Source organism: Myotis brandtii, unplaced genomic scaffold (assembly GCF_000412655.1).
Source record: "Myotis brandtii unplaced genomic scaffold, ASM41265v1 scaffold212, whole genome shotgun sequence".
NCBI classification, from domain to species: domain Eukaryota; kingdom Metazoa; phylum Chordata; class Mammalia; order Chiroptera; family Vespertilionidae; genus Myotis; species Myotis brandtii.
In genome coordinates, this window is record NW_005357931.1 from 3047334 (window position 1) to 3060442 (window position 13109).

Here is a 13109-nt window from a genome sequence, read left to right on the forward strand (position 1 = left end):
TGGTGGGAGCCTCTCCTGCCTCCTCAGCAGCGCTAAGGATGTCCGACTGCAGCTTAGGCCTGCTCCCTGCTGGCAAGTGGACATCCCCCAAGGGCTCCCGGGCTGCCAGATGGATGTCTGACTGCCAGCTTAGGCCGAATCCCCTGGGGAGCGGGCCTAAGCCAGCAGGTGGTCATCCCCCGAGGGGTCCCAGACTGGGAGAGGGCACAGGCCAGGCTGAGGGCCCCCCCCCGAGTGCACATATTTTTGTGCACCAGGCCTCTAGTGTAGATAGATAGATAGATAGATAGATAGATAGATAGATAGATAATCTTCCTGATCTTTAAAAAAAGAAAAGAAAAAAGAAAGCCGTGTTTTGTAACTGAAACAGGCATCAGCAGGTTGTGGAGTGAGATGCCCTGTGACAAACCATGTGTGGAGGAGCAGATGGAGTGTGCCTACAAAGGGGTTTCCTTCAACTATGGGAAGAGAAAGGAAGCCAGAGGAGCAGAATGAGACCAAAAATCACAGCTTTTATAGACAGAGAGGAGGAAGAACAAAAACAGGGGAGGAAGAAAAAATGAATTATGAAATGACAGAAAACATAGGTTTGATTTCTATTATCTGGTGTACTGTAAAACGTTGGCCCGTGTGCACTGAATCCTTGGAGGAGCCTGCCATCATCAGTCACTGGGTAGATGATTCTATCATCGGCTGCTTTATTTTCCAAATCTAATAATGAAGTACGATAGGTTTCAAAGTGTGGAAATAAATGTCTGTGCTTCTTATGAATCACTTTGGTTGGCAAATAACTGTAACTGCATCATTACCATTTAATATCCCGGGCCGTTTCAGTGGTACCTGGAAGATAATAAAGAGGTGTCAGCATTATTCATATCTTTTAATTGCTCCTATCCACATTCCTTTTGTTGTCCTGTGGGCAAAATTGTAACACTTGGCTAGGCATATAGTGGATAAAGGAGACATAACAGTCCAGGCTAAAATACTCTCCTAAGTACCCATTACACTGGATAGCTATGAGCGACAATAGAACTCTTCAATAAAACCTATTTACTGCTGAAAATTAAAATAGCTTTTAACAGCTTTATTGCATGCAAACAATTAAAATAATTATATCAAGTTGCAGCCGCTGCTGCTCTGATATGTCTGGCAAAGAAATAAAGTCAAAAGGAAAGAAAAAAACAAAAGAAAGTATAGAAAGGGAAAGAAAAAGAAGTTTAAATCCCAAGAGCAAAGGCAAGAACTTGTGACATCAGAGAATCTAGGATTTAGCCTTGCCCTCTTTCTTCCAAGTCATTCACTATTTATGTAGCTGTAGCGATTTTTTTATATACACTTCCATGATTATAAGACAAATAAAATAATGCATTCCATGCTATAAGGCTTCAAGGAACATTTTGAACACGGTTTCCGTGAGGTGTGAGAAATATCTCATTACAGAATCCCTAAGCAGTCTCTTCACTTTGATGTAGAACACTGTCCACAAGCCAGACATCCCATGCCATGATGAGTAAAATCCTTTCAAAGAAATCCTGGAAACTGGGAACCTCACCATCTCCAAAGTTTTCTTTACCCACATACTTTTGTGCATTAGTTTCAGGTAAACAATTGTCTATTCTGAGAATTCAGTAAGAGATTGCAAATGACTTCTGTGTAAACCAGGTTGTCTAAAATTCTATGGTACAAAAGAAGGCAAGATATGCACACAAACATCAGGCAAGTAAAACCATACGAGTTCCAGTTTAATTATATTCTGTTCTTTCTGCATTTTCATTAACATGCATGGTTGAATATCTTGAGAGATAAGAATAACCTGAGAAGAGAAGATTGAGGCAAAATCAAATGTTATTCCCAACCTAGTACCAGGTTATCTGGTCCTATAATCCAGCAACATTTATTAACTCATCAAATACATACCACACATCTGTTATATACCGACATTCTATTACTCATGCAGAATGAACAGGGCACAGCCCCTGACCTTGAGAAGCCCAAGGTGTATAGTGGGGAAAATTGACACACAGTTATTGCAGTGTTACCCGTCCTCAAGGAAAGCTGTGAACAAAATATATAGTGCTTCCTTAATTACATCAAGCAAGTAAGTTTTCTTCCCAACTTTATAATTTAAAACCACGTTTCTTAGCTGTAAAGATGAATAATACTATGCATTTTGAAGGGCTGTTTGGAAAAGAATAATATGTAACTATCATTTATCGTGTCTGCTAAGTTTCGGTAACCATGTGCATCACATAAAAATTATTCACAGAGATGGGAAGGCAGATTATGTCCTGGTAGGAGCTCAGACTCTGGTGTCAGATCACCTGGGTTTGAATGTTGCCTCTGCCACTTACTGGCTATGTGACCTTGGTAAGCCAGTTTCCACATTTGCAAAACATGAATAACATCAATATTTACCTCATAACGTTATTGTAGAGACTAAGTTAGTTAGTACAGGTATAGTTCCTGGCACAGAGAAAGCGCTCTGTGGTGTTAACTCTATGATTAACTCTGTTAGCTTCACAGAAAGCCTATGAAGTAAGGGATAGGGGATGTCCTTCCTATTTGGCAGATTGACACTCTGGTGTACAGAGCAAAGGAACCTTGGCTTCTTAGCCCATGACCTAAGAGCAGAACTTTAAATTCAAGTGTACCTAACTCTGAAGGTATTGTAATAAGCCTGTATTTCTCTTCCAAACTACTTCATCTATTCCTTCATTTATTTAATTTTTTAATTTCTTTTTGCTTTCATTTTGAAAATTTAAACTTCCAGGTACTTGATAATTTTGCATAAGCTTTTTTACCTATTGCTAAGATATTGTATAACAGCCCTTTGGTATCATTTTTATCACCTACACCATATTATGTCACTATCATCAATGGTGTGTGTGTGTGTGCGTGTGTGTGTGTGTGCATGCGTGCATGCGTGCACGTGCATGCATGTGTTAGATGTGTTAGCCTTCTTTCTTACTTTACCAATATTACCGAAGTTTTGTCAATGTTACTAGCTGATATTTTAAGAAAACCAGCTTTTGGATTTTCAGTCTTCACTATTGATATTCAGGCAGACTTGCTTTTTGTACTGTGATGAGATGCACACATTTCACTTCTTATGATTTAGTTAAAATTTTATTTATCACAGCATATTAACTGTGAGCAGTTGCATAGTTGTGTCACCTTTCCTCAAAGTCTGTTGGTGATTTGTCACTGAGCATCTGTTACTTAGCTCATGAGCAGACAGCACGATGTATGTTTGTGTTGCCTCCTTGTTTCCCAGTGATGAATGTGACATATTCAGACACAGATAATGAAAAGAAAGAAAGAATTGGTAAATTGGTCAACAAAAATGAAAGTGCAGTAAAAAACAAAAATCCACTGAAAGTGATACTGGAAATGATTACAGATTAAAAACGACAAAGGCAAAACAAAGATAGGACAAAATCTAGGCTTGCAGTGAAAATGTCTGACAAATTGGAAAACAAGGTACAGTCACTTCAACATCTTTTGTTTAAATTTCTCTGAAAAATAGAAACCTTATGTTTATGATCAAAATGGAGTATTTCCTTCTATGTTGGACAGAAGAAGGCTGCAATAAACATAACAACAACAACAAAACAATCAAGAATCCCATTCAGGCAAAAGATTCAAAGTTACCTGCCTCATTGAAAGAAAACAGTAATTACAAAGAAACTAGATGTGCAATTTTTTAAGCTTAACTCTGTAAGAAATATAATAACATAAAGAATGCAGCTGAAAGCATTAAAACATTATGTCAGGGATGAACAATGAGTTGTTCCTGTATGCAAAAGGGGCAGAAACTTTTATCATACTTTGCATCTAGCATTGCAGAATTTGAATAGAATATAAGGGGGTTATAGTAAAAATAGTTGGCTGTGGGAGTATCATTGTCACTGACACCTTTTGAGAAACTCTAGATATTAGCCAGAGGAACTTAATGAAGGGGTTCATTGTTCTATAGAATAGGGGTTTATTTTATTAATTTTTTTTCTTAATTTCTTAGATGAAATAACTCTTTATACTAGTCTTTATTACTAATATATGCATTTAAGGTAACCTTTTCCAGTTATTTTGCGATTCTTTAATGTAGGAGTTTATTGGAATATTATTGCTTAATTTGAAAATATATGGTATTTAGCTGGATATCTCTTTGCTATTAACACCTAACTAAATTGATGGTGTTAAGACTACATAATCTATATGCTGCCCATCCTTTGAGATTTATCATCCTTGCTTTCTGGTATTTATTGATACTTGACTAAATGTGTGGCCAACCTTTTAAAATATCTTTTTTAAAAATCATGCCTGAGATTATTTGGTCTTTTCAAATTTAGTGATTGCTGTCATTCATATCTAAAAGCTTCTCAGCCAATAGATATTCAACTACTTTTCTCTATTATTCTTTTTCTCCTGGATATATATATAGGCAGTGACCGTGATGACCGAAACAATGAGTCAACCAAACAGGAGGCTGTGTGGGGCGACCAGGCCAACAGGGAGGGGCAGTTAGGGGTGATCAGGCTGGCAGGGGGGTGCAGTTAGGGGCAATCTGGCTGGCAGGCAGAGGTGGTTAAGGGTGATCAGGCCAACAGGGGGTCAGTTAGGGGGAAACAGGCTGGCAGGGGGGGAAGTTATGGGCTATCAGGCCAGCAGGCAGAGGCGGTTAGGGGTGATCAGGCCAGCAGGGGCGGCAGTTAGGGGCAATCAGGCAGGGAGGCAGGTGAGTGGTTAGGAGCCAGCGGTCCAGGATTGTGAGAGGGATGTCCGACTGCCGGTTTAGGCCCGATCCCAGGGACATCCCCCTAAACCGGCAGTTGGACATCCCCTGAGGGGTCCCTGATTGGAGAGGGTGCAGGCAGGGCTGAGGGGACCCCCCTGCATTAATTTTGTGCACTGGGCCTCTAGTATTAAATGTTTTCCTTATAACTTCCATGCCTCTTAGTTCTTTGTATTTTTTCATTTATTTTATTCTATTTTGCATTCTGGATGATTTTTTTTATATTACAAATCGTTAATTCCCTTTTAATGGGCTTAATTTCTTGTCAATACACCATATTTTAAATTTCTACTTTACATATATTTTTATATTTGTAAGTGCTTTTCAATTAAAAAAATTCACCTTACTCATTTTTATAGTCTCTTACTTTTAACAATATTTTAAGTTCCTTCTTTTTTAAAGTATATTAAACATAAATATTTTGTTTTGCATCTATAATGCTAATACCTGAGGAATTTGCAAATCTGATTCTGGTGTTTGTGTGTGTGTTTCTTATGTGCAGTTCATCATTTCTGTGTGCATGAGTTTGCCTGTGAGACCATAGTTCTTGGCACTGTAAGTATGAAAAATCTTTGAAGACTAAATCTTCAGTTGATTCTTTATGAGAGGATTTGCTTCTATTTCCTGGAAAACTAGATATCAGGGACCAGTTCACCACAAATTATTGGCCTGAATCTTTTCTCCAGATCATTCAGATTGTATGAATTTGGGCTTCAAAGTAATAGGGGAGCCTGGTTATGGTTATAAATTCTCATGGCAGATTTTTCCCTTTTCATTCAGCAGCCAGGTTAACCACTGGAAATTCTCTTTGGACTCTCCCGAGGGATGGAAAGTTTCTATTGAACCTACTCACTGAGAGTTAGCCCTTTGGGGTCTCAGCTCTGTGTGGAGTGGTCTACTCTTAGCCTCTCCCTCTTGTGCAAATCCAACTTTTTCCCCTCTCCCATGAATCACCTGAGGCAATGAAAAACCCAAAGTTCATGTTCACGGGGTTTGACAAATATTTTCTGTGCTCTTATCTTTACAAGTTCAATCTCTCTAGTTCTTTGCTGTCGCTTTGACATGTTTTGCTGATTAAAGTGCCTGAAATGATCTTTATTTTTATCTTTTCCTTTCTCTATGAACTAGCACGTAAGCTCCATTAGAGATGGAACTTTTTGTTATTGTTACTTCAGTTTTTCACAACTATAATTGCAGTGCCTAGGGTACTACTTGGCACATAGGAGCTTCATTTTTTTTGAATGGAGTAATAATGAATTTCAAATGGTTAGAGTTATCAGAGACTGAGGTAGCCCAGAATCTATCCTCTCTCTCTCTCTCTCTCTCTCTCTCTCTCTCTCTCTCTCTCTCTCTCTCTTCCCTATTCCTTTAGTGGGATAGCTGGTTCCAAAGTTATTAGACTGACATTAGTAGGCATTAGTGTTACCTCTTACTGAATCACAGATTACAATATTCACATTTAAGATTGAGAAAACCAAAGCCACCTGGGTCTGCAGTGTTGGCAAAACCAGTGCTCCACTGCCTAACACAAATGTTTAGCTGCCTGAGTGGCAAAAGCCAATTAATAATTGAGCAGCCCTGTGCCTGAGGAGTGCCGAGGCAGCACGGGGTATTTATTGTCCCCTCGCCTAAAACCATCTTAATAGCACTCCAGACTCTCTACTTTAATAGTGCCCATTTGGAATTTTATCACCTATCCAAATCATTTGTCCACAGATTATTCCCTTGGGCTTGATTTGTTATTGTTTTGTTTGCTTGCTTGTTTTCTGGCTATTGACCAACTGTATAAGCCAAATACTCTGACTGCAAACTTACATTTAGGCCACATTATAACACTCTTCCTAGAGGAGGGGGTTCTAAGTGTGTGTGTGTGTGTGTGTGTGTGTGTGTGTGTGTCTATGCACATAGATTCTTGTATTCATTCAGTGAATGGGCTCAACAATTTAGAACAAAAACTACATACATGACTCAGTCCCCACTCAATCTCATTTTATTCATTTATGTATTCATTTAATAAATCAATATTCTTTTTTTCTAGTTCCCATTAGACTCAATTAATGTCTGATTTATAATCTATAGTTTTAAGTATGTGGCTAGGTCTATTTGCTTTAAATAAAGCCATTTATTTCAAAAGTTTTACTTCAAAGAATATGTTTTTATATAAATGTTTTAATATCTCTCTTGGAAAAAAATGCAACTCCTAAATTAAAGTTATAATTTCCTGACTCTAATTTATCACATGAAACCTTCCTTCCCTGTGCTACTGAATTTTGTTCATTATCATTTGCAAAATGTACTTCTGCTGTTTTTCATATTATAAGCTTTACTTTATATTAAACCTACCTCCTTTAAAAGATTGTTGTAGGATAAAGACGAATCAAATGTTTTATTGATGAGCCCCAAGAGAAAGGCTCTTTCAAAATCCACACAGTTTGGAGAAAGCTATTGGCTATGTACCTGCAGCATTATCTTAAATAGCATCACTAATCTTTATAGAGCAAAAAAAAAAGCAATTTTTTTCATTATTAAGTCTTAGTACTGGGTTTCAGAACTATCAAAACCTGAAGGCAATGCCTCAGGCATTTCCATTGCTGATCATTATTATAAAACTGAGAAGAGCATTACTACTGTTGTGATCACACATTGAATTTACTTTCATTTCTGAAAAGAGAGGGAAAAGAGCATATTAATAGTCTGGCTTCTCTTGGCTTTCCCCCCTGCTGATATTTAGAGTGCTTAGAAAATAAAATAGCTGCAGATCTGTATCAGGCACAAGAAAGGTATTAAAAAGGATTGCATGCATGTATCTTTCCATTTGCAAGAAAGAGACAAGTTATTATTCAATTATTATGCATTTACCTGAGGCAGTCTCAAAAAGAACCTGCTGCCAAGTTTCTTGTCAAGCATTTTCAAAATTTCACTTTTTGAGACTATTTGTAGCATAAAACTTTCAGAATTACAAGAATGTTATTTTTAATAGGAAACTTTTATAAGCTGAGCACTAAAAAAAAAGAATAATTTATGAATTGAGGAATTAATAGAGAGAATGTATACAAGAGTATCTGCATATTTTCTTCCTATAACTGAGGGAAACTGGGGAGAATGGCCAAAAAAATGTAGCTTCGTCCTCACTTAATTTTCAGCTGTAGACACAGACTAAGAGAACTACATGTTTCTGATGCAGGAGAAGAGAAAATGGAAATACGTATGGACTGGCAATCTTGTTTTTTAAAATTTTAGAAAATGAGAGCATGGGGTTGCTTAAATAATTACATCTCTCATGATAAAATGCTTTACATTTCTTTCTAATCCCATTGTGGTGCTTTTGCTAATGCTTATCTCACAGCCAAATTCCATGGGAAACACTGAGCAATGTCATGAATGACCTTATAAATTTAAAAACTTTGAGTTCTTAGACTCCCAAATATATGACACAAGATCCAAATATTTGTATTCCAGTTCCTGTGTTTTTTCCCAAATATCAAACCTGCATTTACAAGTTGACTTCCCAAGTCCCCCAAAATCTAAACCAAACAAAATTAACAAATGCATTATTCATCTTCTGAGCCCCACCCTCAACACACAATCTGTTTTAATTCATCAAGAGTCATAAGCTAGTAACTTTTATCCCTTCTTTCTTTCTTTCTTTCTTTCTTTCTTTCTTTCTTTCTTTCTTTCTTTCTTTCTTTCTTTCTTTCTCTGTGTTTTTTCCCAAATATCAAACCTGCATTTACAAGTTGACTTCCCAAGTCCCCCAAAATCTAAACCAAACAAAATTAACAAATGCATTATTCATCTTCTGAGCCCCACCCTCAACACACAATCTGTTCTTTTCCTTCAAGAGTCATAAGCTAGTAACTTTTATCCCTTCTTTCTTTCTTTCTTTCTTTCTTTCTTTCTTTCTTTCTTTCTTTCTTTCTTTCTGCACATCTACTTAGTTACCAGATTTCACAAATATTCTCTTGAAAATATCTCTCGGTGTATGACTAACCTCCCCATGCCTTTTGCAATGTCTTAGTTCAGAATTTTATCTGATCCCCCTCCTAAAGTATTGCACAATTTTTAAACTCTTAATACTGCCAACAAATACCTCTTCATTCAAGTTTACTTGCCGGACTACTACTAAAACTGTCAGCTAAAAATGTTTACCTGGCAGCCACCAACGTATTATTAAAATCCTCTGCACATCTCCTCACTGTGAAGCCCATTCCGTCTGCTTTATCAGAACTAGTTATCTGCCTCTGAGGTGACCAGCCAGAATCTTGTGTACATGCAGCACAGTTTTCTGGGTTGACTCTTAGCAGCAGGGGACTTGGGAGAAATCAGGCAGAGCAGGAGAAATTTGGCTGAAGTGGACGAACTCCTCGAGTACCTGAGAAGCCTCTCCTCAGGAGCCCGTGTGGAAGGAGTTAGGAGAACTGTTATCAAATATTGTAGAAGCCACACTTTTTTGGTCTTTTAAAGAATAAACTAATTGAAAAAAAGAAAAAAAAAAGAACTAGTTATCTTCTCTTTTGTTTTGCCACAAAAAATGTTCAGACTTCTATTCAAATAATTATTTCACATGATTATTATTATTGGCCTATCTTCCTAATTGCTCAATGAGCTTTGAGGTAAATAGAGACCTTACTCAGGTCTCCATTCCCACTTTGTGTGCCCTGCTGGCCTGGAAAAATGTTGCATATCAAGGTTTCTTTCACCCAACTTCTCACACAAAATAAAGGTTTACCAGATACTCAAATCCTGGTGTTCATGGTTTTGTAATCAAAAGAAAGGAAGAATCATTATTATAGAAAAATATAATAGAGTAGGGTTTGCCTTTCTTCAGTAAAACAGTTTATTTTGCTTGAAGGTGAGAAGCTAACCTACGAAACCTCTTTTTTAAAATATGTTTTTGTTTTGTTTTGTTTTGTTTTGTTTTGTGGTGTGTGTGTGTGTGTGTGTGTGTGTGTGTGTGTGTGTGTGTGTTTTAGAGAGAGAGAAAGGGAGACGGGTAGAGAGATAGAAACATTGACTGAGAAACTTCATCAATCTGCTGACTCCTGCACACCCCCTACTGGGGATAAAGCCCACAACCCAGCCAAGTGCCCTGACTTGGAATCTAACCAGTGACCTCTTGGTTCCTGGGTCAACACTCAACCACTGAGCCACACCAGCCGGACCTAGGGAACTTGATTTAACCATTTCTAGTTTCCTACTTCAGTAAAGAAAGTTCAAAATTGTTTTTATTTAGTAGAAACCAATTGAATTTCTACAACTTTCAGGACATAGATTCATTTAAATTTGAGATTTCCTACCTTGAAATTTGCCTTTAACTTTCATAGTATTAGGATGACTTTACCTTAATCAAATGACAACCTGATAGTACAGTAATTGCTTTTTAAATGCAATAATGTGAAAGTCTATGAATCAGGTGAAATAAACTTTGGACTATAAAAGCAATAACCGTTCTCATTCCTTGCTTTATTGCAATGTAAAAATTACTATCATTATGCTTACTAATCTGCACAAATAAATATTCATTGAATGATCACATTTCCCTTTTATTAGGATTTTTACAATAATAGACACATCTAAATTTCCCTTTTCATTATGTTCATATCAAACATCTCAGATGAAAATAGGATGAACAATGTGATCAGAGTCGTGAAAATAAAATTATTTAAGAGGAAATAACTAATATTACTGAAAAAGGACCTATCTCTCTTCTGAGATATTCTTTTTTAAAAAATATATTTTATTGATTTTTTTACAGAGAGGAAGGGAAAGGGATAGAGAGTTAGAAACATCCATGAGAGAGAAACATCCATCAGCTGCCTCCTCCACACCCCCTACTGGGGTTGTGCCCGCAACCAAGGTACATGCCCTTGACTGGAATCAAACCTGGGACTCTTCAGTCCAGAGGCCAACGCTCTAGTCACTGAGCCAAACTGGTCAGGGTGAGATATTCTGAATTCTTTTCTTTTCTCCCCCTCCCCGCCCATCTCTCTCTCATCCCTTCTCTTTCCTTTCTCCCTCTTTCCCTCTCTCCTTCTCACTACCTTTCCTCCTCCCTCCTTTTGTCCCTTCTTTCTTTCCTTCTTTTTTTTCTCTTTTTTGCTGTTTTTCTTCCAATCATCAAGTATATCCATCATCATTTATATCCATCTTGAACTATCATAGTCAACAAGATAAAGTCACTTATCTCATAAAGTCTATAAGCTAAGTGACCTCTTTATCTATATATATGTAAAAGCCAAGCAACCGGAACTACCGTCGCTATGACATGCACTGCTGCCCCAACCATCCGTGGCCCCTCCCCTCCACCAGCCCAGATCCCACCTGTGCATGAATTCATGCACTGGGCCTCTAGTACAACCATATTTTTTTTCACAAGCCCTAATTGGAAATTATTACCTTGATATCCTTGTGCAATTGCATCAAACATAAACTACAGAGTTTAATTCACTTCAAAATCTCTGAATGCTTATGCACTCTTTGGACTTCTTCATTTCTCACATCTAGTCACCAAAATAAATTTATCTTACCTTTCTCATTCTTGAGCCTATATACCTGCTTTTGATTACTTCTTTCTCTGTCTTAATATGGTTATTCTCCAAATTCTTCTTTATCTTTATCTGAGTGATATCTGTAAAATCTAAATTATATCATATTTGAATACCTAATGAAAATGTGAAGTCTACTGCAATGAAACCTGCATAATATTTGGAGGAAAAATAAAAGATAATCTAAATAAGTGGAGGGATATATTATACTCAATATTGGACTACTTAATATTATAAATATGTCAAGTTTCTCAAAATTAATCTATAAATTTAACCAATCTCATTTTAAATCTAAGCTCTTTTTTCTTTCTTTCAAAATTTAACTAGTTAATTCTAAAATTCTTTTGGAAATGAAGGTCAAGAATGACATACGCAATTTTGAAGAATAAATCTGAAGCACATTTAACACTAAATATAAGACATATTGTAAAGATATATTAAATAAGACCATTAGTATTGGTGCAAAGAGAGACAAACTGACCAATAAAACTGAATAGACAGTTTAAAAACAGACCAGGATGTATGCTGTTACCTTATTTATACAACAATCTTGCTATTACAGAGTTGTGGGGAAAAGAATTTAATTTTTTATTAACCAGGGCAATTGTCTATATTTTCTTCATACATCTAAATATCAGTGTAAATAAATTAAGAATCCTATTACAGTTATTCTAAGAAAAAGTGTCACTTGATCTGGTATAGGAAATTTAAGAATGAAAGGATATGCTAATAACTATATATATATATATTTTTAAGCTGAGGTGACTAGTAATGGTAAAGTCATTGACAGAACAAGGAAGTAGGAGGAGAATTATGGGCTTGAAGTAGGAGTTCATTGGTTAGGTTTTGGATGTGTAGATAAACTCATCATTGGCAGTGAGTGTGTTTCACTACTCATCGTTACAACAACAACAAAAATAAAAACAAAACAAACACAAAAACTAAATGGATCAATTCCAGGAAAAAATTCCCATCTGGAAACCCTTATTTATTCTATAGACTTGTAGGAGATATTCTTTTTAAAAATATATATACTTTTTTATTGATTTCAGAGAGGGAGAGAGAGATAGAAGCATCAATGAGAGAGAATCATGGATTGGCTGCCTCCTGCACGCCCCACACCTGTGGGGATGAGCCCACAACTAGAGCATGTGTCCTGTCCGGGAATCAGACTGTGACCTCCTAGTTCATAGGTCGATGCTCAACCACTGAGCCATGCCAGCCAATGAAAAAAGATATTCATTTTTGTATAATATTTAATGAATATATTGTAGAATATATAAATGTGCCGAAAACTTCCAGAATGCTCAATTTAGTTGGAATTATTAAGCTACTAATTATGTGTAAAGTGCCAACAGAAGATGGACTGGCAAGGGCAAAGTTCTTTATTGCCTTTCAAAATGTCCTTGTCTGGTCTTTCCTTTCCTATGCCAATGACAATCCATGATATTCTGCCGTTTGGTTTTTGTGCTCAGCCCAGGAGCGTGCATGCTGCTCAGTACATCACAGACTTTTAAGGATCAATAAGAACATTAAAGTCCATGTGAGACTCTGAAGAAATGAAAAAACCCTGGAGCAAGCACTTGCATCTATTTCCTGCCTACAGGCAAAACCAGATGAGGCCACCCATTCTTTTGAGTTCTTCGTATCTCTATGAATTGTTCAGAGAAGAAAACAAAAATATTACTTATTTTTTTCACAAGGCTTCACAGTCTTAAACAACACAAAACTCATGTTATTTTACAAACAGCAAAATCCTGTGACAAGAAGGA